Source organism: Amblyraja radiata, chromosome 13 (genome assembly GCF_010909765.2).
Source record: "Amblyraja radiata isolate CabotCenter1 chromosome 13, sAmbRad1.1.pri, whole genome shotgun sequence".
Lineage (NCBI taxonomy): Eukaryota > Metazoa > Chordata > Chondrichthyes > Rajiformes > Rajidae > Amblyraja > Amblyraja radiata.
The window spans coordinates 41,344,198-41,371,447 of NC_045968.1; the positions used below are offsets into that span (position 1 = coordinate 41,344,198).

The 27,250-nt window shown below is 44.0% G+C and overlaps 1 long non-coding RNA gene across 1 annotated transcript in view; it reads left to right on the plus strand.

Moving 5' to 3' along the window:
* Positions 1 to 27,250, plus strand: part of LOC116979934 — a 60,287-nt gene that overhangs the window by 23,585 nt on the left and 9,452 nt on the right. The window contains exon 2 of the long non-coding RNA XR_004413805.1: positions 26,231 to 26,344. This is a non-coding gene — a long non-coding RNA (uncharacterized LOC116979934). The remainder of the gene's footprint in view (positions 1 to 26,230; positions 26,345 to 27,250) is intronic.

The window sequence follows — 27,250 nt, forward strand, 5'->3', positions numbered from 1 at the left end:
ACATGGGGATGGCCGGAGACGTCACAGCCCGAGCTGCGCCCCCTCATCCGCAACCCCAAGAACAAGACGTACCTTGCACACCATCAGCTTCTGTCCCTACGGGGAGCGTGTTCCTCTGGAGTTGGAACGGGGCTGGGCTGCTGCTGGCTGTGGGTCTCTGGGATCTCCGTGCTTGCAGTGGGCCTGGGGGTCGGTGTCCCGTTGGTCCTGACGTCTCCGGTGACTGGCACTGACCTGCTGGCATCGCCGACGTGAAGACAGTGCAAAGCCCCCGCGCCAGTACAATGGGCGGGGAGCTGGAGAGGGGAGGGAAGGGGTCACATACATGTCCGGGAAGCAGAGTGGTGTAGGTGGGGTGAAACTGAAGGGAGCGACAATCTGCTGCTGCCTGCCCGCTGAGTTAAAACGTTCCCACGCAAGACTCACGATACACTGTGTATCGTGAGTCTACCGTGGGAACTTTTTAACTCAGCGGGCAGGCAGCAGCAGATTGTCAATTATTAACCCTCCCGCGCAATATACCCTCACCTTCTCTTTTATGAATGGGGATTTAGTTTCCCTTTCTTTGAGGACCAACCGGAGGTTCCGCTGTCACCGCTGCGGGCCGCCCTCGGTGAACGTCTTCAAGGACCTTTCTTCAAGGACCGAAAAAATGTCCGCTATTCGGAGCTTTTCGTTATTTGGATGTTCGGATAAAAGGTTGTGCACCTGTACTTCCCCACAGCCATCAGGCTATTAAACTTGCTAACAAACAGACTCGGAACTGTAACAGCCTATTGCACTTTATCTGCTTATCTATGTCTAGATTGAACTGAACTGTTCTGTATTTTTGCTTACAATACTCTGTTGTGCTGCAGCAAGCAAGAAATTCATTGTCCTATCTGGGACACATGACAATAAACTCTCTTGACTTGACGAGATTCATAATGAAATTAATCGGAAAACCCTGATGCTCTTGAACCAGAACAAAAGAGTGCTGTGGTTCTTCCTGCTCTTTTCAGTTATTAGGTCAGAGTGAGGCACAAAAATGCCTTGTTCTAATTTTCTCTTTCTTAGAGATACAGTGCAAAAATAGGCCCTTCGGCTCACCAAGTCCATGCTGACCAGCGATCAACCTGCATACCAACCCTATCCTACACAGGCTATTAAACACTACAACCCCATAAGCTATGAACTACAATAGATTATTATTATTATTGTTTGTTCTTTTTTTCTGAGTTTTTGTTATATTATTTATTATGATTACATATTTTGTTGTGCAGCAAGTAAGAATTTCATTGTTCTATCTGGGACATATGACAATAAAACACTCTTGACTTGACTTTTGACACTAGGGACAATTTATAATTTTACCAAAGACAATTAACCTACAAACACGCACATCTTTGGAATATGGGAGGAAACCTGAGCAACAGGAAAAATCCCACATGTTCACACGGAGAACGTGCAGATTCTGTACAGAGAGCATTTGTAATGAGGATCAAACCTGAGCTCTACCACTGCACCACTGTGCTGCCCTAAACAGGCTGTGCCTGCCGTAAAACAAATTCAATATAAACACGAGGATGAAGAATGGATTGCATGTGATTGTGCTGGTTGTAAAAATGTTTGGAAGCATAATAATCGTAATAAAATAGATGAAGCTATTCTGAATGAAAGAGTTTCAAAGATAGACACATGACAATGCCTTGGATCTTCCTTGCATCTTCTGCATGAGGGGTGTCAGAAGTAACTTCAAGACAAGAGTCAAGAGTGTTTTATTTGATAAATATTGGTGATATATTGTGTCCGAATGATAATAATGATTGGTATCTGACCGAGCAAGACAATCTTCAGGGGAATCTGCCTATCAGTCATTTCCTGATATCATGCAGTTGTTAGACCATTAAAAAATCTATTAATACTTAATTTCTTAATGCCTACAGAGTAGACATCTGCATGTTGTATTATTCATTTATCAGTATTCACAACTGATTTTGTCTTGAAAATGTATTTCAAATCTTAATAAATTATGTCATAAATATCAAACCTGTAATCCATTTAAATGATACTGCAGAACAAAATCATAAAATGTAATTATTCTTAAGTAGCTTTCTTTGTATCTCATTAAGGTATTAATCCCATCCGTGATGCCAACCACTATAATAATGTTTTTGAAAAGCATTTAACAAGAATACAATGCTGTATCAGTACAACTAGGCAATGAATCATTTTGAAGAACCAGTGGTTTATTTTATAATGGAAATTGTTATATGCCTGGAAGGCTACATTTCAAAATATTGAAAATATATTTCACTGCATTATCGTATAACACGTGCTAACAATACTTGATTAGCCCAATTTCACCACGTATTGAAACAAGTCAATATTTATTACTAAATTATGCCCAAGGCAAATTACTGAGCCTTTTGTTAAAAAGTTTGATATCAGACATTTTCAGCATCTAGTATCTAAATGACAAAGCTGAGTTAATTGATGAAAAATATGTCAATGCCAATGCTGTTTTGGGGAAAAGTGAGCACTTTAATGAAAACAGAATTTACTTCTGGTTTAATGCCGTTACTTTTTTTCAATGGTCACCTAGTTTTTCCACCCTGACAACAGCTAACATTTGAAATCCCATAAATGCTAATATAAACCAAGGCCTAGAAACTCAATATAACATCATTTTATTTTCTCATTCTAATTCCTGATCAATTAGCTTTGTGATTACAAATCCTAATATGTAGGGTTATATATCAGATTGAGCCTGATTCCAATGATGTTGCATAAGCGCTGCACATGAACATGGAATAGAGAGCTAGCTCCATCCAATGTTAATATGACACCAGTGATAATTGATGGATTCATTATCACCATAAATAATAGGCTGTTTGTTTAAAAGTATTAAATTACTTGAATTTAAGTTATCCAGCAGACCTCATGGGAGATTTGAACTCATGATTTTAGAATAATTGACAAGACCTTCGGTTGTTAATCTAATAATTTAACTTAAAGGGATCCTTGTTAATGGTGGTTGGTATGTGGATTGTTGAAGTAGACTTTGTTGTGTCCAAAGGCTGAACGAGGACATATGAGTTCTAATTATTATATGGGGACACTAAAAAAACTGCAGATGCTGGAATATTGAGGAAAGATCATTATGAAAAAGGGTCCTGACCTGCTGAGTCCTCCAGCACTTTGTGTTTTGTTCTAATTATTGCATGGCTTTATGTTCAAAGCTGCCGCCCAGATTACTTTTCCAAGAGAGTCTCTATTGTGGTTATGTACAAACTCCAACCTAGCCTTGGTCACAAGGAGAGGGCTCAAAGACAAAACCTCTGTCAGAGAATGCCTGAGGAAAAAGTGAGGTCGGGTTTTAACAGGCAGGTTGAAGAATTTTCAGGGATCAAAACTTTTGCCTAGCAAAGGAGTAACTGAGATAAGCTATTTGCTCTGTGAAAAACAGAGGAGCTAGTGTACCTTCTGATTAGGCAAGACTAGTTTTATGAAACAGATAATTTGTAAAAGTTCTCTGGTCAATGGGATAATGGAGGCAGCTAGAGGGTGACGATACCGACAAAGGAGAGCAAAAGATGCCTAGAATTATTTGCTTTTGATGATGAAGGTCACTATAACCTGGAATTTCATAGCTTTTGGATTATTTCTGACTGCTGTCTCAGTAACTCCCTTCTCTCTGTGGTCAAACTACAGTAAATGAGTATGCTATGACGGTCACAGACATCATCAGTAAGTGTGTAGAGGAATGTGTACCAAAGAAGACTTTACATGTATTCCCCAACTAGAAATTATTAGGATGAACCATGGAATCCAAGTGCAGGTGAAGACCAGGTTTGGTGTAATTGCTGATAGTGTGGAGAGTAGCCTTAGGCTACAGGGTGATATCAAAGGTGAAATGGGCTGGGAAATGGCAGATGGAGTTTAATCGAGGTGAATGCATGATGATAATGTTTGGATTGCTACTGAGGCTAAAAGTCAAAGTCAATTTTATTTGTCACATGCACCCGAAGGTGCAGTGAAATGAATTTGCCAGCAGCGATACACTTAAAAGAACACACAATGCACAATAACATTTAACACAAACATCCGCCACAGCATTCTTCACTACAATACAATACAATACAATATTTATTGTCATTTGAGCCTCAATGAGGCTCAAACGAAATTCCGTTTCCACAGCCATAGAAACATAGAAACATAGAAATTAGGTGCAGGAGTAGGCCATTCGGCCCTTCGAGCCTGCACCGCCATTCAATATGATCATGGCTGATCATCCAACTCAGTATCCCGTACCTGCCTTCTCTCCATACCCTCTGATCCCCTTAGCCACAAGGGCCACATCTAACTCCCTCTTAAATATAGCCAATGAACTGGCCTCGACTACCCTCTGTGGCAGAGAGTTCCAGAGATTCACCACTCTCTGTGTGAAAAAAGTTCTTCTCATCTCGGTTTTAAAGGATTTCCCCCTTATCCTTAAGCTGTGACCTCTTGTCCTGGACTTCCCCAACATCGGGAGCAATCTTCCTGCATCTAGCCTGTCCAACCCCTTAAGAATTTTGTAAGTTTCTATAAGATCCCCTCTCAATCTCCTAAATTCTAGAGAGTATAAAACCAAGTATATCCAGTCTTTCTTCATAAGACAGTCCTGACATCCCAGGAATCAGTCTGGTGAACCTTCCATGCACTCCCTCTATGGCAATAATGTCCTTCCTCAGATTTGGAGACCAAAACTGTACGCAATACTCCAGGTGTGGTCTCACCAAGACCCTGTACAACTGCAGTAGAACCTCCCTGCTCCTATACTCATCCTTTTGCTATGAAAGCTAACATACCATTCGCTTTCTTCACTGCCTGCTGCACCTGCATGCCTACTTTCAATGACTGGTGTACCATGGCACCCAGGTCTCGCTGCATCTCCCCTTTTCCTAGTCGGCCACAATTTAGATAATAGTCTGCTTTCCTGTTTTTGCCACCAAAATGGATAACCTCACATTTATCCACATTATACTGCATCAGCCAAACATTTGTCCACTCACCCAGCCTATCCAAGTCACCTTGCAGTCTCCTAGCATCCTCCTCACATCTAACACTGCCCCCCAGCTTAGTGTCATCCGCAAACTTGGAGATATTGCCTTCAATTCCCTCATCCAGATCATTAATATATATTGTAAATAGCTGGGGTCCCAGCACTGAGCCTTGCGGTACCCCACTAGTCACTGCCTGCCATTGTGAAAAGGACCCGTTTACTCCTACTCTTTGCTTCCTGTTTGCCAGCCAGTTCTCTATCCACATCAATACTGAACCCCCAATGCCGTGTGCATTAAGTTTGTATACTAATCTCTTATGTGGGACCTTGTCGAAAGCCTTCTGGAAGTCCAGATACACCACATCCACTGGTTCTCCCCTATCCACGCTACTAGTTACATCCTCAAAGAATTCGATAAGATTCGTCAGACATGATTTACCTTTTGTAAATCCATGCTGACTTTGTCCAATGATTTCACCACTTTCCAAATGTGCTGCTATCCCATCTTTAATAACTGATTCTAGCAGTTTCCCCACTACCGATGTTAGACTAACTGGTCTGTAATTCCCCGTTTTCTCTCTCCCTCCCTTCTTAAAAAGTGGGGTTACGTTTGGGGTTACGTAACCCCGTAAGCCATACAAACAAAGACAATTTCCTACAGACATACACACAATTTAATTCACACAAACATCCATCACAGTGAACCCACTGTGATGGAAGGCAAAGTCTTTTCTCTCCCCTGTTCTCCATGTCTCTCCCGATGTCCAAGCCCCAGGCGGGCGATGATAAGTCCCACGGCCATTTTAGGCCGTGCCGGACGATTTACGGCCCCGCTCCCAGTCTAAAAGTCACAATGTTGGAGCCCACGGCGGGCGCTGTAATGTCCCACGGCCATGAAGCTGCACCGGGCGATGTACGACCCCACTCCGGGTCGTTCCAACCCCGCGACACGGGCTGGAGAAGTCGCGTTGCGGGAGCTCCGGGATGCGGTCTCCTCAACCGGACCCGCGAGCTCCCGATACCCCGACAGTCGACCGGACCTGCGGCTGCATTGCTGGAGCCTCCGAGCCCCAGGAGTCGAGTCGCAGCAGCGAGTCACCGCCGCTCCCCACGCTCCGAGGCCGGCCAGCCCCACGATGGTGAGTAGTCCGCAGCTCCGCAGTTTCCCGAGCCCCCGGGTCGTTCAGGTTGGAGGCCACTCCACGGTGCTAGGCCCCAACGACAACAGAGACCCGACAGGGAAAAGGTCGGGTCTCCCGTACAGGGAAGAGATTTTAAACGGTTTCCCCCTTCCCCCCCCCGCCCCCCACATATACACATTTAAAACCAGTATTAAAAAACACCAACACTACATTTAACTAGACACAAAATAAAAAAAAGACAGACGAGCTGTAGGGGCCGCTGCAACGGGTGAGTCGCGCCGCCAAAAACTATGGTGGAAGGCAACAAAGTTCAGCCAGTCCTCCTGCTTGTTCACCCGTGGTTGGGGCCATAAACCCTCTGTGGTCACCGCTACGGATGGTCAGATGTACAGGCCCTCTCGTCAGGATGATTGAAACTCGGGACGGTCTAACACACTCCGCTGCTTGGAGGTCCTGAATTAGCACTTTCCTACTGGAGACCGCAGCTTCAGGATGATACAGGCCGCAGGCCGGCGGTTGGAGCTCTTCTCCGGCGATCCCTGGAAAGGGATCCCAGGCCCCGGATGGTAAGTCCATGCCACGGCTAGAAGCTCCGCAGACCACAGCCCCATGATGCCAAAGTCACCAGGCCAGCATTCGGAGGACTCCTCTCTGGCGACCCCCGGCAAGGGTTCGCCAACTCTACGATGGAAAGTCCACGCTGCACCTGCTGCTGAAGCTCCGGGCCGGACTCCGGGAAAGGCAACTCAAATCCATGGTGTTAGGCCACAAGGGAGGCGTCATGGAGAAAGTTGTCTCTGTGGAGGAGGCGACCAAAAATGGTTCCCCCCTTTCCCCTCCCCACCACCCCCCACACAGACACACCGAGAAACACTTAAACCAACACTAGAAGCACCAAAATAAAATTTAAAAATCGAAATAACGAACACGCTGCTGGCAGGGCAGCCGACTCGCAGCGCCCTCACCGACTAAGTGTTCTTGGCTAGGGCATATACCATGAATGTTAGGGTCCTAATGAATGTTCAGGATCAGGGGGACATTGGTGGACAAGTCCAAAGATCTTTGACACTCCTTTGTCTGTGTTATCACTCCCCAGCTGCCTCCATGAACGCATTGGAATAGAAGACTTCCATAATTTATTTCTATCATAAACCTGGCCTTGCCTTATCACAGATATAGGTGATCACAAAGAAGGCACATCAGCACCTCTAATTTCATAGGTGATTCGGCAAGTCACTGAGTACTCCGATTACAAAGAGTCACCCATGCTGCCTGACCTGCTGAGTTAGTTCAGCACTTTGTGTCCATTTTCTGTAGAAACTATCCTGACTGTTTAGAGATACAGCATGGAAACAGGCCCATCATCCACACTAACTGTTGATCACATGTTCATGTTATTTCTAAGTTAACCCACTTTCTCATCATTTCCCTACACATTAGAGGCAACCTTTTTTTACAGAGGCCAAACCCGCATATCTTTGGTATGTGGGAGGAAACTGGAGCTCCCAGATGAAACCCACGCGCTCAAAGGGAGAATGTGCAAACTCTGCAAAACCAGCACCTGTGGTCTGGACTGGACCCAGGTCTCTGGTGCTGTGAGGCAGCAGCTCTACCAGCTGTGCCAGTGTGCCATTCTGGTTGCACCGTTGTCGTGTATGACATTTCTACTGCACAGGAAGCTGCAGAAAGTGGTGGACCCAGTCATTCATGGGTATTGCCCTCCCCATTATCGAAAGCATTTACATGATATGCTGCTTTAAGATGACAACTATCATCAAGGTTCCAACAATATGGGCCATGGACACTTGTCACTGCTACCATTTGGCATAAGATACAGAAGCCTAAAGTCTTACATCAGCAGGTTCAGGAACAGCTACTTTCCTACATTCATCAGGTTTATGAACAACCTACACAATAGTCTAATCCTACCTCATCAATGGAACACTACTTGTTATAGAATTCACTTTTTTTCTAATTGTGTTTTTGCACTAATGTCACGTTTGCACAGTTGTTTTTTTTAACTATCTTGCATAAGTACCTCAAGTTGTGTATATTGTGTATACAACAAAGTTCCCAGCACTGATCCGTGCTGCATACTACTTGTTAGAGGTTTCCATTTAATCCAGACAAGTGAGAGGTACTGCAATTTGGAGTCCAATTCTGATAGGTCACACAGAGTAAATGTGCATTGATACCTTGGGGTGCACATCCATTACTTTCAGAAAATGGCAATATAGACAGATAGGGCAGTGAAAAAAAATGTTGCATGGTTAGCTTCATAGGACATGGTATTGAGCACTAGAAGATAGACAAAGAAAGTTGTATGTGACGGCTAGTGGGGTGGACGGTGAGGACTAGGGGGACTCTGCCCTTGTTCCGAGTGGGGGGGATGGGGAGAGCGAGCAGTGTTGCGGGGTATGGAAGAGACCCTGGTGAGAGCCTCATCTATAGTACGGGAGGGGAATCCCCGTTCCCTGACGAATGAGGACATTCCCAATGCCCTGGTGTGGAACACCTCATTCTGGGAGCATATGCGGTGTAGAGAGAGGAATTGGGAGAAGGGATGGAGTCCTTACAGGAAGCAGGGTGGGAAGAAGTGTAGTCTAGATAGCCATGGGAGTCAGTGGGTTTATAGTGGGTGTCGGTAAAAGTCTATCGCCTGCGATGTAGGTAGTGAGATCAAGAAATGGTAGGGAAGTGTCGGAAATGGTCCAGGTGGATTTGAGTGCCGGATGGAAGTTAGTGGCAAAGTTGATGAAGTTAGTGAGTTGTGTGTGGGTGCAGGAGGTAGCACCAATGCAATCGTCCATGTAGCGGAGGTAGAGGTCGGGGATGGGGCCCTGGTATGTCTCGAACAAGGATTGTTCGACATACCTTACAAAGAGGCAGGCATAGCTGGGGCCCATGCGCGTGCCCATAGCTACGCCTTGTGTTTGGAGTAAATGGGAGGAGTCAAACGAAAAGTTATTGAGGGTAAGGACCAACTCCGCTAGGCAGAAGAAAGTATCAGTGGATGGGTATTGGTTGGTTCTCCAGTCGAGGAAGAACCGGAGGGCTTTGAGACCATCCTGGTGGGGGATGGAGGTGTAGAGTGACTGGACGTCCATGGTGAAGATGAGGGAATGGGGGCCTAGAGTATGGAATGCCTGGAGACGACGGAGAGTGTCTGAGGTGTCTTGAACATAGGTCGGGAGGGATTTAACCAGGGGGGGATAGGATGGAGTCGAAGTACGTGGAAATAAGTTCGGTAGGGCATGAACAGGCAGAGACAATGGGTCTACCAGGACAGTCAGGTTTGTGGATTTTGGGGAGAAGGAACAATCGGGCCATGTGGGGCTGGGGAACAATGAGGTTGGAGACTTGGGGGGGGGGGGGAACAGGGAGCCGGAGTTGATGAAGTCAGTGATGGTGCTAGATATAGTGGCCTGGTGCTTGTCAGTGGGGTCATGGTCCAGGGGTAAGAAGGAGGAGGTGGCGCGTGGCCTCAGCTTTGTAGAGATCAATGCGCCAGACTACCACGGCCCCTCCCTTGTCGGCGGGTTTGATAACCCAGTCTGGGTTGTTGCGGAGTGAGTCGATGGCAGTGCGTTCAGGGGGGGAGAGGTTAGAGTGAGACAGGGGAGTGGAGAAGTTGAGGCGGTTGATGTCCTGCCGGCAGTTTTGAAAAAAAAGTTCTAAAGCCGGAAGACCGTGAGGGGGGGTCCGTTGGAGACGGGACAAGGGATCAACAGTGGGGGGCGGGGACTCGTTCCCATGGAAGAACGCTGCGAGGCGAAGGTGACGGTAGAAGAGCAAGTCGTGGCGGGCGTGGAACTCATTGAGGTAGAGACGGAGGGAGACGAAGGCCTCAGCCTCTGCTGAGGACTGGAGAAAATGCATGGTTAACCACTTGGGAAGCAATAATTAAGAATGCAAATTATTGTTTAAATGGAGTTAGATTAAACATTATGTGATACAAAGAGATCCAGGGGTCCTAGTACCTGTTATAATTGTTTAACCTATAGGGACTACAAGTTACTAGGAAGGATCATTAATGTTGGTCTTTATTGTAAATGAAATAGTGTAAAAAAAGTTCGTAGTTCAATGGAACTTAATAGGCCATGGGAAATCATACAGTGATTCAGCATGGAAATGCCCTTCAGCCTAACTCATCCATCCAGCTCAAGATACCCAATCTAAGCTTCTCCCATTTTCCCGTGTTTGGCCTATCTATATTACTAAAAGTAAGATCTTGACCACTTCCTGTTTTTGAAAAAATGCTGCCACTTACGGCTGTGATTTTTTGCCATCTTCCTCAGAGTCCCCCTCTGCTGCGCAGAACAATAGGACTTTTCCCATCAATGAAAAATAAGAGAGTTATTAATGTTTAAAAAATGTTGACATTCTCTCTGCTGCCCCTGCTGGTGAGAGGGGAGAGGGACTATAAAACCTGGAAGTGTTGCGCCTCACTCAGTCTCTGCAAGATGGAGGTTGGTGGTGGTTGCTTTGAAATGCTGCACTTCAAATGGCTGTTGGTGGTGGTAACTGCTTTGAAATGCTGCACTGCAAATGGCTGTTGGTGGTGGTAACTGCGTTGAAATGCTGCACTGCAAATGGCTGTTGGTGGTGGTAGCTGCTTTGAAATGCTGCACTGTAAATGGCTGTTGGTGGTGGTAACTGCTTTGAAATGCTGCACTGCAAATGGCTGTTGGTGGTGGTAGCTGCTTTGAAATGCTGCACTGCAAATGGCTGTTGGTGGTGGTAACTGCTTTGAAATGCTGCACTGCAAATGGCTGTTGGTGTAAACTTGACAACTTCCTGTTTGGACTGTATATTGATTTTGGATAAAACACTACCATTTACGGCTGTGATTTTGGCCATCTTACTCAGTCCCCCTCCGCTTATCAGGTGCAGAGGATTCTTCCCATCAATGAAAAATAAGTGTTATTAGTGTTTAAAAAAATGTTGAGAATCTCTCTCCTGTCAATCATGCCATGAAGGCCACGCCCCTTCTAGTGGGAGGGGGGACGGATTATGAAACCTGGAAGTGTGGGTGTGGCTCAGTCTCTGCAAGATGGGGAAGGGAGAGGTCACGACTCTGTCTGAGCTGTGAATCAACTGAACACACTGAATGTCTACTGAACTGTGAGTGTGGTGTTTATGTGGTGTTTGGTGTGGTTTTATGGTGGTTTCACCCTGCTTGAAATGGTATGAAACTGCACTTCAATTTGGTTGTCTTGCACCCTGCTTGAAGTGGTATGAAACTGCACTTGAATTTAGTGGCCTTGCACCCTGCTTGAAATGGCATTAAACAGCACTAGCATTTGGTGGCCTTGCACCCTGTTTGAGGTGCCAATAAACTGCACTTGGGTTTGGTGGCCCTGCACCCTACTTGAAGTGGTCAGAAACTGCATTTGAATTTGGTGGCCTTGCACCCTGCTTGAAATGGAATTTCAAGGAATAACCGTGAGTCAACTGCTCGCCCACCAGCCGTAAGTGAGCTGGCAGCACATCAGGCTTGAGTGACTGAGCTGTCACCCCAAGAATCCATTTGGCCCACAATGTCCATACTAGCCCTCTGGAAACCAGTCCCTTCAGCCCACAATACCCATACTAGCGCTCCAGAACCCCCCCCCCCCACCCCCCCACTGGCCACCAATTATTAGAATTGGTGGAGAGGTGGAATATTGCGTTGGGGGACCAGCCCTCCCGTGTGAACATGGGACCCAACGGGTCCCACTTAGTCTAGTATTGCTCTAAACCTTTCCTATCCATTTGCCTTTCAAAATGTCTTTTAAATGTTATTGCATCTTCCTTAACTACTTCCTCTGGCAGCTTGTTCCATATACCCACCAAGCTCTGTGAAAATGTTGCCCTGGGGGTTCCTATTAAATCTTCCCACTCTCACCTTAAACCTATGCCCTCTAGTTCTGCGATCCCCAACTCCGGGAAAAGACTACCTGCATTCACCCTATCAATGCCCCCAAGTTCTGAAAATGTCCCAAACATTCGTGATCTCTGTCTTTTTCACATTTGAAGTCCTTAACTGACCCTCATTGATATGGAGGTTTATTCATGCAATTGGCATTTATTGTTCTTACCTTGACCCGATTTCAGGCCAGTTTACCAATAAATTCTGGAGAGCATCGGTATTTGAGAAAGTATTTAAAATTTTGATTCAATGGACAAGGTACCCCCCTGCTACAATTATTCCTGTTCAGCACATGGAACTGGGCAGATTGAGTTAGTTATGGTCAACGTGTCATGGATTCATACAGTACAGAAACAGAACCTTCTGCCCACCAAATGTGTTCCAAACATCAACTACCCATCTAAGTAATTTTACACTAATTCCATTTAATTACCTCTGCTTTTCCCTAAAGGCCCCCAAATTGGGGCTCCGTCCAGTTGGGTATGGCTGCCCTGCCTGCAGCTGTCCGTCTTTTCACTCCTTTTAAACATTTTTAGTATGTTAAAAGTGTTGTTTGGAGGTCTATTATTTTTATGTGTGGGGGGTTGGGGGGAGGGGGAAGGGGGAAGGGGGAAATTGTATTTCTCAGTCCCTACCTGGTCGGAGAGGCAGGCTTTCCTCCGAGCAGCAACTTCGACCCATCCTCGCGGCCTACCATTGGGGTCTGGAGCGGTGTTTCCTGAGGGGACCAGCCAGAACCACGGCTTCGGTGGTGGCACAGCGCTGGAGCGCTATCGCGGTGCGGGCGATGCCTTGCCCGGGTCGCCGCGCTGGAGCTCCGGTGAGCTGAGACCGCCGATGAATCATCGCGGAGCTGCGGGTCTGTGGAGCGACCAGCCGCGGGCAGCGGCGCTGACCTTAAACATCGCAGAGCCTGGTATCTCCCGCCGGGATCGGCAGTGGTGGAGCTCCGTCCAGCGCTCCCTGTTGGCTTCGGATGCCGCGGTCTCCAGTAGGGATGCGGCCATCACCCGGCGAGAAGGGCCTGAAGCATCGGCCCCCGTAGCGGAGACTGTGGATGCCTCAATAGGCCCGACTATGGGTGGACAAGGGGATGGGGACTGGACTTTGTGCCTTCCCTCACAGTGGGAACCATTGTGGGGGGGGGGGGGGGGGGGGGGGGGGGGGGGGGGGGAGATGTTTTTAATTTTTATGTTCTACAATGTTATGTTTGTATTCTTATTAATGTGCTTCAATGGCAACTTGAATTTCACTACACCAATTGGTGTACGTGACAATAAATGAACCTTATGAATCTACCACATACCAAATGCCAGGGCATGTTATTGGTGGCCAATTATTTTACCAATCTGCACAGCCCTTTGGGATATGGGAGGAAGTGAAACATACAGTGGAAAATCATGTGGTCGGAGAGAACATGCAAATGCCACCGGAGATCAGGAATGAACAAGGAGTCAGCAGATCTATTGGCTTCACAACTGTGCCATTTGAGGTTTTGGCAAAGGAGATTGGCATATGAGGTCATGGAAAGACAAATGAATGGTATTCCAAAATTACATGTACAAACCACATATATATTGTAAATCAGAAGAGGTTGTGGGATGAGGGAAGTGAGTTTAGAGAAGGAGGATTAGACGAGCAAGCTAATCTTTTCAATATTCTCTGTATTGCTGTAGGCCAGAGCTCTCAGCAACCATTCCTCCAGCCAACTAAGTATTTGCACGCTTTGGATCCACTGCCAACCCTGTTGGAACTGACCTTTTCCTTCACTGCAAGAGAGGGGAGAATGTTAGAAAGTGTTGGAGTGTTGCAACTACTGTGATATTGTGAAAGTATCCTAAATTAGTGATATGTGCATAGGTTTAGAATAATATTAAGTGTATAAAGACGCAGAGGGGCACACGGATGTTAGATAGAAATTTTAGTTGATTAAAATTTCTAGGTGAGTGATTGGGGTGCTGAGTGACGGAAAAGTGCACTACATCTGGGAATAATGGAGCAGTAAGTGAGTGTAATTGGGCAGTACTGTAAGCAAGAAGCTCCTCCATTTTAAGAAGTAGCATGACAGCAATTAACAACAGCTGGAAATAGAAATTCCAGAAATTATTCCCTGTCAATGTGTACTAATGTGTTAAACACTACAATAGACAATGATTGAAGTTATAATCATGCAGCTTGCACCCTTGGTCTGGTGAAAGGGTGAACATCATGATCCTACTGCACACTTTGCCCACACACTAGTCCAAGGTCAATGAATACTGTACATCACCAGATACCTACTTCCACTCACTACAACACTAGCCTCGTGCAATGCTCCATGCATTACACCCCGTCAGTCACCCAACAATAATTTATATCAACCAAGCCTAAAATCTATCATTCAAATACATTTCATGCACTCAGGTGCTTACCACAAATAAGTATCAGGACTGCGCTTTCACTAACTATTCAACCCAAAACAGGCCCATCACTTAAATACTTTGCATGTTATTTCTAAAACGTTTTTCTTTCTATCTTGCAGGACAAAGTAACTCCAAGCTGGCATATGACAAGTATGGTTCCAAAGACTCGACCCCTCGGAAGAGAGACTTCGGGCCAATATGAGATGCAGCCATCAAATAACCTCTGAACTTGAATGAATGAATGAATACGTTTATTGTCATTGCACAATACTGTGCAACGAAATTCCATTACATCTCCTCCGGTTAAAAAAATACAAACACGACAACCATTGACACATATGTGCACTTATTAGTAAAATAATAAATAAGTATTTTAAAAGAATTTAAAAGAATTTGGCTGCATTTCTTGGAATTACATTTTGCTTCCCCAGTGTTCTCTGTTGGAATTAAGCTCTTTTATTGCACATGGGTAGAAACTATTTTTTAGTCAGAGACCTGAATCGCCTCCCAGAGGGTAGCAGAGTGAAAAGGTGGTTGGCAGGGTGGGATGTCTCCTGCTTGATATTTGTGGCCCGGCGCAAGCATCGGGCCCTATATATATCATCCAAGGAGGGCAGTTGAGCGTTTGTAATGTTCTGTGCAGTTTTTATAATTCCCTGCAGCGCCCTCCTCTCAGCCACAGTACAGCTAGCAAACCACACCAGGATTCCATAGGAGAGGATACTTTCCACGGCGCATCGGTAGAAGGACAGCAGCAGCGGCTGTGAGACGTTTGCTCTCCGCAGAGACCTCAGGAAATACAGCCGCTGATGTGACTTCTTCACGAGAGTGACGGTGTTCATTTGCCATTTGAGGTCCTGGGAGATGTTTATTCCCAGGAACTTAAAGCCAGTGACTCTCTCCACCATGTCTCCTTTGATGTATAAGGGAGCAGGTTCCTCTCTCCTCTTCCTCCTGAAGTCAACGACCAGTTCTTTTGTCTTTGATGGGTTGAGTACCAGGTTGTTTTTGGTACACCAGACAGTCAGTTTTTGGACTTCATCCCTGTAGGCAGACTCGTCGTTGTTGTTTATCAGTCCCACCACAGTCGTGTCGTCCGCAAACTTGATGATCCTGTTTGTATTGTGTGTTGGTATACAGTCATAAGTGTATATTGTGCAAATGCACAAAGGCAATGGAAGATGGCAAAGGGGTCATACCTCTTCAGAGGCTATGGTGCCAAGCTGTGGTGCCACGGCTGTCCTCCAGCAGCAGGCTTTGCTCTCCCGCTGCACAACCGGGAAATCTGCTGTGAAGAAGGAAGCCTGGCCCTCCTCATCCACAAGGATTGGAGGGGAGGATGGAGAGAGTCAAGATGGCAGCGGACGCAAGAACAAAGGGGCATTAAGGGGTACCGGGGTATTTTCATCCATGCCCTCAATGTCGTTGTGGGAGGTACGCTCCGAGCACAAAGGCTGAATGGTGGCTGGGCGAAGAGTGTGATGACGGTTCACTGGCTAATTTGGATCAAGGCAATGGCTGGAGGTCTTGCAACAGCATGAGGCTCAACTGTGTCTGGCGCCGCTCCAGGAGTGGATTTGGCCTGCAGCGGCATGGAGCTGTGGAGGATGCCTACAACTTCACTTGACCAGGCCGACCCTACAACACTGCCAAGACAATAGGCCATTATGGCCAGTTGCACTTAAAGCAACTTGGACTTTTAAAATAGCGGCAAAACCTGGCGACTCTTGTATAGGGTCTCAGTGGACTATTTTAATACAATTTTTACTTATTCTGGGATTGTGTTTACAAATGGTAATACTTTACTGAACTGCATGCAAAAAAAAAGAATTTCACTGTACATGTGATAATAAAGAATCACTGAACCAGCTCACTTACTCCTCACCCTACAGCCTCTTCTGATTTGAATACTGTGGATGATATGTGCAATATGTCTCGCAAGCCATTTACCTAAGAAATCCAATCAATGCCTTTACATCTTTAAAAAAATAAGGAGATTCATCATGTTGATGAATACTCTATTTAACTTCTTTAGATGTATGTTAAAGAGCATATTGACTGGTTGTGTCACTGCTGGGTTCAATAACTAGAACACCCAGGAACACAGAAGATAACAAAAAGTGGTGGACAAAAAGGATATTGTTAAAATTCAAGGGCCTGAGCTATAGGGAGAAGTTGAGCAGGCTAGGACTCTGTTCCTTGGTGCGCAGGAGAATGAAGAGTGATCATATAAAGGTAGATAAGATCATGAGAAAAATAGATAGGATAAATACACAGTTTTACCCAGAGTAGGGGGAATCAAGAACCAGAGGACATAGGTTAAAGGTGAGGAGGGGGGGGGGTGGGTACTATCACAACAGGTACTATCACAACATTTAAAATTAATTTGGACAGGGGATTAGATCGGATAGGTGTGGAGGGATATGGGCCACATGAAAGCAGGTGGATGGGGCATGGGCTATGTAGATGGGGCATGTTGTCTGCATGGGCAAGTGACCTGTTTTCATGTTGTATGACTAGAAGTGAAACCTGTCTTGGTTGCACAAATGACTATGGGGTTTTGTAATAGTATTAGGATTTTAATTTACTGATTTTTTTTGTTTATTAAGTTACCTGTGAATACTGTGTTTGCAGACTTGTTATGCTGCTGAAGGTAAGAATTTCATTGTTCAGTTTGGTACAATTGACAATTAAATATTTGATATTTTGGATCCTGGTTTGCAGAAATTTACAACTGGCCAGTTGGTGGTAGGAAGGCACTCCATCACTCCTTTTGACACTTCCAGCCATAAACTCAGCTAGTGACATTTTACAAGCTTTAGAGGTTAGCTCCGAGGTGTGCTCTGTATGTGATGAGTCATCTGGCATGGGTGGCCTGCAGCCAGCATAGAGAAAAGAACAGTGAAGGTGCCAGCTTTCCTGAAGGTGAGATTGCACATAGATTTCACTGCAGACAAGTGGTTAAAGAAACCCAGATGCCAGCACTGAGGTCAAGGTTACACACACGAACAGGAGAAATAAAAATAGGGGAAGGTCACTTAATCCCTTGTAATTTCTATATCAAGAGTGAAATTGTTTAATTGTCATATGCATTGGGAAAAGAACAATTACATTCTTATTTGCTGCAGCTTTACAGGCACACTAACACAAAAATACAAATTAATATACAATAAACTATCAGTTATACTATCATACCATGATAGTGCAAGCCAAAGTACAGTGTGCAACCAATGCAGTGTCCATAGTGGTTTGGTGCTGAGTTAGTGTTGTGCAGTATAGTTCGAGTGGTTCATTTATTAAGATCATTCTTGATCTTTCATATCATTGTGACTTTCTTATACAAATACCATATCCCTTTGTTTCATTAATATCCAAAGTCTGTTTGATTTTCTTCTTGAATATATTCATTACCTGAGCCTCCACAGCCCTCGAAAAAGAGAGGATCCAAAAGATTAATGCCCTTCATTAGGTGAAGAAATGTCTTCTCATCTCAGTCTCACAGTCATCCCTTACTTTGAAACAATGAGTACTGGTTCTATACACCACACCTGGGGAAAACATTATTCTTAAATCTACTCTGTCAAGTATCATTAGATTATTAGACAATAGATAAAAGACAATAGGTGCAGGAGTAGGCCATTCGGCCCTTCAAACCAGCACCGCCATTCAATGTGATCATGACTGATCATCCCCAATCAGTACCCCGTTTCTGCCTTCTCCCCATATCCCCTGACTCCGCTATTTTTAAGAGCCCTATCCAGCTCTCTCTTGAAAGCATCCAGAGAACCTGCCTCCACCGCCCTCTGACAGACTCCACAGACTCACCACTCTCCGTGAGAAAAAGTGTTTCCTCGTCTCCGTTCTAAATGTCTTACTCCTTATTCTTAAACTGTGGCCCCTGGTTCTGGACTCCCTCAACATCAGGAACATGTTTCCTGCCTCAAGCATGTCCAAGCCCTTAACAATCTTATATGTTTCAATGAGATCCCCTCTCATCCTTCTAAACTCCAGAGTGTACAAGCCCAGCTGCTCCATTCTCTCAGCATATGACAGTTCCGCCATCCCGGGAATTAACCTTGTAAACCTACGCTACACTCCCTCAATAGCAAGAATGTCGTTCCTCAAATTAGGGGACAAAAACTGCACACAATACTCCAGGTGTGGTCTCACTAGGGCTCTGTACAACTGCAGAAGGACCTCTTTGCTCCTATATTCGATTCCTCTTGTTAAAATGGCCAACATGCCATTCGCTTTCTTCACTGCCTGCTGTACCTGCATGCTTACTTTCATAGACTGATGTACAAGGACCCCCCAGATCCCATTGTACTTCCCCTTTTCCCAACTTGATGCCATTTAGATAGTAATCTGCCTTCCTGTTTTTGCTACCAAAGTGGATAACCTCACATTTATCCGCATTAAACTTCATCTGCCATGCATCTTCCCACTCCCCCAACCTGTCCAAGTCACCCTGCATTTTCATAGCATCCTCCTCACAGTTCACACTGCCACCCAGCTTTGTGTCATCTGCAAATTTGCTAATGTTACTATGAATCCCTTTATCCAAATCATTGATGTATATTGTAAATAGCTGCGGTCCCAGCACCGAGCCTTGCGGTACCCCACTAGTCACTGCCTGCCATTCTGAAAGGGATCTGTTAATCCCTACTCTTTGTTTCCTGTCTGCCAACCACTTCTCTATTCATGTCAGCACTCTACCCCCAATACCATGTGCCCTAATTTTGCCCACAATTTCCTATGTGGGACCTTATCAAATGCTTTCTGAAAGTCCTGGTACACTACATCCACTGGCTCTCCCTTGTCCATTTTCCTAGTTACATCTTCAAAAAATTCCAAAAGGTTAGTCAAGCATGATTTCCCCTTCGTAAATCCATGCTCGGACCGATCCTGTTACTGCTATCCAAATGTTTGGCTATCTCATCATTATAATTGACTCCAGCATCTTCCCCACCACTGATGTCAGGCTAACTGGTCTATAATTCCTTGTTTTCTCTCTCCCACCTTTCTTTAAAAGTGGGATAACATTAGCTACCCTCCAATCCACAGGAACTGATCCTGAGTCTATAGAACATTGGAAAATTATCACCAAGGCATCCACGATTTCTAGAGCCACTTCCTTAAGTACCCTGGGATGCAGGCCATCAGTCCCTGGTGGTTCATCAGCCTTCAGTCCCACCAGTCTATCCAACACCATTTCCTGCCTATTGTGGATTTCCTTCAGTTCCTCTGTCACCCCAGATCCTTTGGCCACTACTATATCAGGAAGATTGTTTGTGTCCTCCTTACTGAAGACAGATCCAAAGTACCTGTTCAACTCATCTGCCATTTCCTTGTTCCCCATAATAAATTCACTTTTTTTGGTCTTCAAGGGTCCAACTTTGGTCTTAACTAATGTTTTCCTCTTCACATACCTAAAGAAGCTTTTACTACCCTGCTTTATATTCTTGGCTAGCTTACCTTCGTCCCTCATCTTTTCGCCCCGTATTGTCTTTTTGGTTATCTTCTGTTGTTCTTTAAACATTACCCAATCCTTTTTGCTTCCCGCTCACCTTTGCTACGTTGCACTTCTTCGCTTTAATTTTTATACTGTCCCCGATGTCCCCTGTCAGCCATGGTCGTCCCTTTCTCCCCTTGGAATCTTTCTTCCTCCTAGGAATGAACTGATCCTGCACCTTCTGTATTATTCCTAGAAACACCTGCCATTTTTGTTTCACTGTCATCTCTGCTAGTGTACCTTTCCAGTCAACTTTGGCCAGCTCCTCCCTCATGGCCCCATAGTCCCCTTTATTCAACTGCAACACTGACACCTCCGATCTACTCTTCTCCCTCTCCAATTGTAGATTAAACCTGACCATGTTATGGTCACTGCCTCCTAATAGCTCATTAACCTCGAGGTCCTTTATCAAATCCGGTTCATTACATAACACTAAATCCAGAATTGCCTTCTCCCTGGTAAGCTCCAATACTAGCTATTCACAGAATCCATCACGAACGCACTCTACAAATTCCCTTTCTTGGGGTCCAGTACCAACCTGATTTCCCCAGTCTACCTGCATGTCAATCTACCTGCAAATCTCCCATAACAACCACAGCATTACTTTTGCTACATGCCAATTTTAACTCCTGATTCAACTTGCGTCCTATGTCCAGGCTACTGTTTGTGTAACGGGTATAGCTTGGACCCAATAGCAGCACAGAATCAGGCAGGTATAGTTGGTAACGAACTTTATTCTGATACTGTAACACAGAGTAGTAATACAGGAATGGGTACACCGTACTCACACAGACGCTCAGGATTGAGCGAGGGTTCCGAAGAGGGGCAGGCAGGAGACGTAGTCGGGGTAGCGGAAGGTCCGGTCACCAGGAGATCCAACACACGATGCAAACAAACCAGCGAGGGACAGACGAAAGGAGACTCGAAGCCAGGCAGGAAGTCGGGAAATCGCTGGAGAGTCTTGCATGAATGCTGAGAACAATTTGGCACTGTGTGAACGGTGAGGAGAGTCTATATACCGGGTTAATTGGTGATCAGAGGCAACTGAGTGCAACAGGTGAGGAGAGTTGGGCTGATGAGAGGGGAGTGGCAGGCAGGCAGGTGAAGTGGATGAGAATGAGGAGAGGGCAGACTGTGACAGTTTGGGGGGCTGTAGATTAGTCCCATTAGGGTCTTTTTACCCTTACAATTCCTTAGTTCTATCCATACTGACGCCACATCTCATGTTTCAATGTCACCCCTTGCAAGGGACTGAATTTAATTCCACACCAACAGGGCAACCTCACCCCCTCTACCCACCTGTATGTCTTTTCGATAGGAGGTATACCCTTGAATATTCAGTTTCCAGCCCTGGCCCTCTTGCAGCCATGTCTCAGTAATTCCCACAACATCATACTTGCCAATTTCTAACTGAGCTTCAAGCTCGTCCACTTTATTCCTTATACTTCGCGCATTCATATACAATACTTTGACCTCCGTATTCACTTCCCCCCTCGCAATTGGCCCTGACCTTACCCTGTTGTCCATTCTCAAGCTTATTATAGGTTTGAATGACAGCACCACTCAATTTTCTAAAGGCCAGAGCCTCTACTCAAAGAGTATATCTCTCTCAAAGTTCATGGGCTTTTTTCATCCCTCAGTCACATTATTTTCCTCAGTCTCATTTTGTTAAATTGATGTGCATTTTCTCTCGACCTGCTGTCCTCACTATTGGAGATTTCTGTGCTCTCTACTATTAAGGCAGACAAAAAATATTTGTTTAACCTGTTTGGTTTTATATTTAATTCTCTAATATATGTATTAATGTCTTGATTGGTAAAGGGCTCACATTAAGTTTTGCAAACCTTTCTTTTTGCATATCTATTGGAGGCCTTTGTATTACGTTTTATGTTAATTTTGTATTCTAATTTCTATTTCCTTATCAATGTCTTGATCCCCCTTTGTTTAATTCAGATTTTTTTCACATGAGTTACATAATAAAACATTTCTTTCTAGAATTCTAATTTCTATGGTTAGCCAAAATTGGATTTGTTTTCTGTTATTCTTTCATGTATAATCTTTTTGTGCATATTCTTTTGTGTATAAACGTGTTGTAAACTATGCATTAGTTATTTAAAAGATAGCCATATTTTGGCGATTGTTATGTCTCAGAAGTAATTTCTCAATCTACGTTAGTCACCTCACATCTTTTGCAGTTTGTTTGGTTCAGATCTGGTTTTAACTAAATCATTTTTAATTTTATTTGAAATGTTATCATATTATGATCACTCTTCCCATACATTCTTTTAACTGTAAGGTTTTCAATCAGCATTTATCAGTCACAACAGTCATCAACAAGATATTATTGATGCTGATACAATCAGTCATTGAACCATAATGGTCAAGAAAACCATTTTGTGTACGCTACTGCTGCTCAAATTTAATTTGTCAAATCTATAAGACGATTGGAGTTCTCCATGATTATTGTATCACCCTTGTTATCTATATAATTAAACGTGTCATCTTGACCACTTCCTGTCTGCGCTGTATATTGATTTTAGAAAAAAACGCTACCATATATCGTGATGAATTTTGGCCATCTTACTCACAGTCCTCCTCCGCTGACAGGGCCCAGAGGATTTTTCCCATCAATGAAAAATAAAAAAGTTATGAGTGTTTAAAAAACCTTGAGATCCTCTTGCCTATCAATCACTGTGATGAAGGTAACGCAGTAAGATTGCGAGGGAGCGGCCACGACTCTCATTCCAAGCTGTGAATCAACTGAACTGTGAATCTGCAATGTACTTGCAATAAATGATTTGTTAGCCCTTAATGAAAATGAAATCAGCTGTTTGGCCTGCCCTGTGCTTAAAACTGCAATGGAAATGGAAATGAAATGAAAATGCAATGAGCTGTTTGGCCTGCCCTGTGCTTGAAACTGCAATGGCAATGGAAATGAAATGAAAAGGCAATCAGCTGTTTGGTGTGCCCTGTGCTTGAAACTGCAATGGCAATGGAAATGAAATGAAAATGCAATGAGCTGTTTGGCCTGCCCTGTGCTTGAAACTGCAATGGCAATGGAAATGAAATGAAAAGGCAATCAGCTGTTTGGTCTGCCCTGTGCTTGAAACTGCAATGGCAATGGAAATGAAATGAAAATGCAATGAGCTGTTTGGCCTGCCCTGTGTTTGAAACTGCAATGGCAATGGAAATGAAATGAAAATGTAATGAGCTGTTTGGCCTGCCCTGCGCTTGAAACTGCAATGGAAATGGAAATGAAATGAAAATGCAATGAGCTGTTTGGCCTGCCCTGTGCTTGAAATTGAAATGGAAATGAAATGAGTTGTTTGGCCTGCCTGAAACCACTAATTTCGGCCCACAAGGCCCCTATTAGCCTAGAGACCATTCCCTTTTGCCCAAAATGCCAGTATTAGCCCGGAATGAGCACTTTGGCCCTAAAGGCCCATGCCAGGCCAGGAAAAGTCCAGAAAAAGTGCCTTTCACTGAGATTTCACAGATTTATTTTAAGAGCCCCTTCGGCCCATCAGGCCTGTACTAGCCCAGGGGGGTCCCTTCGGCCCATCAGTAAGTATTCCCCCTTCATTGGCTCCCTGTGAGATCCAGACCAGGATAGACTTTCCTCTTTCATTGCTGTGATCTGCAGAAAAAGATGAAAAATGTCTAAAATTGATTCTCCACCCTCTCTCACTTCTCTCTCTCACAGAGTCTCTCACCTGTTTTGGGCAGAATTTCTGGCAGTTTCTGAGCTTCCAGCCCATCAGGCCTGAGTGACTGGGCTGCTAGCCCACTAGGCCTGAGTGACTGAGCTGCCAGCCCAAGAATCCATTCGGCCCACAATGTCCATACTAGCCCTCTGGAAACCAGTCCCTTCAGCCCACAGCACCCATACTAGCACTCCAGAAAGCCCCCCCCCCCCCCTCTCCCCACTGGCCACCAATATTGGAATTGGTGGAGAGCTGGAATATTGCATTGGGGGACCAGCCCTCCCATGTGAACATGGGACCCAACGGGTCCCACTTAGTCTAGTCAATATATATATTTTAATATCCTGATTCATTCTATTCCCTACATCCCAATACTCTCTGGAGGGGTGAAGGAGGTCCCTCTTCCACCAACAGTTTCTTACCCTGACTGTCTCTTTGTTCCACCTAGATTAATACCACTTGATTTTCTGTGCTCAGATCTTTTCTCTCCCTTGCCATTATCTCATCTCTTATTGTTAGAGATACCTTTTTAATAATTTACTCTATTCCACCCCAAGTTGCCTGTATTTGGAATGGAAGATCAAGAAAAATATTCTGCAGAGTAACTTTGTCACTCCAGAATCTGCTCCTGTCATGTTATCAGACAGAGTGTTCCTGATTACAATAAGCTGGTGTATTAAAACAATGTTTCCTCATGTCAAGCACCTTAAACTATCCCCTCAAGTTGCTAATCTTTCTGCTGCTGGAAACAACTGATCTTTATGCACTTTTAACAACATTATTCACAATTTTGAGCACCTCTATTAGATTTACTGCTCCAAAAAGAACAGCTTCAGCTTCTCCAATCTGTTATCATATAAACATTAATACCTGGTGTCATTCTGGTAAATCTTTTCTGGACCTTGATTCCTTAATAATCTTTTGAAATTGTGGTGACCAAAACAGAACACATTACGCATGAACTTCGAGATCCATTTTGCTTGTTAATACTTCTTAGAATGTTATCAATCATTGTGTACATCATGAATGTATTCGTCCTCCTAAAATATATCAGCTCATTTTGTTTTAGGATTAAATTCAAACTTAGCTCTGATCATTTTGCTTTGGGTTCATTAGTTTAAGGAGTGTTCACCCGATGCCGGAGTTCACCCAATGCCTTTCTATCATTGTTTTCAAAGACTGGTTTTGCTGGAATGTCAGGTGTTTGCTTTCTCACCAAGTTCTCTCTTCACGACTGAGTCAAAGCCCAAATCTTCATGGAAATCAGAAGAAATGTTATAAGGAGACCATAAATACTGATCTAGACACTGAAAATGGGAGGTATAAGCAAAGGTACCACCACTCTGTTGGCAATGTCCATGTGAATGGTCCTCCCACTTGAAAAACTTTGCTACTTCTGATGCTGATGGATTAGATGATGAAGAAGGCTTGTGGAATGCTCGCATTCATAAGTCAGGGAAACAAGTATAGGAGTTGGGACATTGGGTTGCAGTTAAATACAAGATATTGTTGATGCTGATACAATAACAACAGTTTAAAGACATTTGCACAGGTAAGAAAGATTTACCTGCCATCTGCTACATCTGTGCTGAGTTGTGTCTTGAAGATTGGGCTCATGCTCCACGTTAAAGCCCAGAAACTGCCCTAACTCTGGGTAAATACAAACAGCAAGTAAGACCCCCATTCTCAAGGGTTTTGCCAAGCTGTCCTTGACTCTTTCACCAACGAGATAACACACCAGACAGGATTTGTGTTGATAATTAAAGAAATGACTGCCTGTCGCACCAATATTTTATTGTTCTATAGTGAAAAGGAGAACAAGAAGTCCCATTATATTTGGTTGACTCCTGGTGGTTACAATAGGATGAATTGTATTGGGACTTCTAACTGTTGGATGTAAGAGTCTGTCCACTTTTTTGGCAGATAGTAATTAAGGGGAAAGCGAGACTTTATTTTTAGATACTAGTTAGCTGGTTCCAGAAACATAAGGTGTCAAATGAATCAATGTCAACGTAAATGGAAGTACTATCAATGAAACTAACCTCTGAAAAACTTAGTACAAAGGAATATTTGTCTAGTTTGTGCCATTATATATTTAATATCTATCTAGAAAATGGTTGTGAAATTAAGGTTTAATAAATATATTAAGTATTAATAGCATACCCTCCCAAAAATTAATCCATGGTTGGCGGTACTATGTACCAGTGCATTATCTGCCCAGTGTCATAATATACCCAAAATTAATTTCATGAACATCTATTGAAGCTCTAGTTTAGTGCTGCTGACCAAGGGTGAATTTCCAGCCAATCCTTTTCAGTTATTTCCAGGAAGACCTTATCCTGTTGAAAATAACTGAGTCAACATCCATATTAATGTACAAGATATCAGGATTTTAAGGCCAAATTAATTTCTTGACAAAAATAGTTAAATTAGTTAATTTTTGTAAGTGCCGTCAAATTTCTGATTTACCTGTGAATGCAGATATCCCAAAAGTGTCGGCTGCTCTTAACCCCTGATTTCCTGACCATTCCAGCACTGATCTCCAGTGGCAGAGTACACTCTTCTGCCAAGTCTCCAGCTCTTCATTTGGCTGCTGAACCTTCACAAGGTTAAATGAACCATCAGGCAAAAACTGAGAGATACAGAGGTAAGCATTTTAATCGTTTGAAGTCTGTGATATTCATTAAAGTGTGTTAATCTTCTTGTTGATTATCAATTGTTTTTAAAGTTTCTGAATGACAAAAATATTAATGATTTTAACTGGTGTGGCAGCTGCCAGAAAACAGCTGTTACATCAGGTCCATACTCAGGCATGATCACATGCAATACTCTTCCATAATGTAGTCTTGCAATTTAGAATTCAGGACAACTTGAGGGGGCAAATCTGAAACCAAAAGCAAATCGGCAAAATTTAGGCAGTATTTTCCACGTTGGTACGGAGGGAGTGATACTTACTATGTAGTTCAGGGGATTGTTTGCCAAAGTTAGTAAGTTCTAGCTCTGTGTGAAAGCTTAAAACAATGCAAGAATATTCTTAAACAGTCAGTCATTCAGCAACACCTGATTGATCCACTTTTTCCGATAATATTAAATTAATATTTGACCAAGCATCATTTTCTTCATTTGTTTTCAATATCTGGAGATCTTTGGCAAGGACAGGTTTATTATTTATCGTTAACTGTCCCTGCTTATGAAAAAGACAGATCATATATCTTAGCTATACCTCTCATAACTTAATAAGCCTCAATAAGATCACACTTCAACCTCTGACATTGCAATTAGTATCAACCCATCTTATACAATTTTTCTTTATAAGTAAAGCCCTCCATTCTAAGTGAAATCCTGGTGAATCTCTTCTGCACTCTTTTGAGTGCCACTATATTTTTCGTGTAAAGTGGTGAACTATACACAATACTCCAAGTTAACTCTGACCAATGTTTTGTCCAGCTGCAGCAGGACATTCCAACTCTTATACTTAATGCCTTGGCCAATGAAGGCAAGCATGCCAAGTACTTTCTTTATTATACTATCCGCCTACATTGTCAGTTTCAAG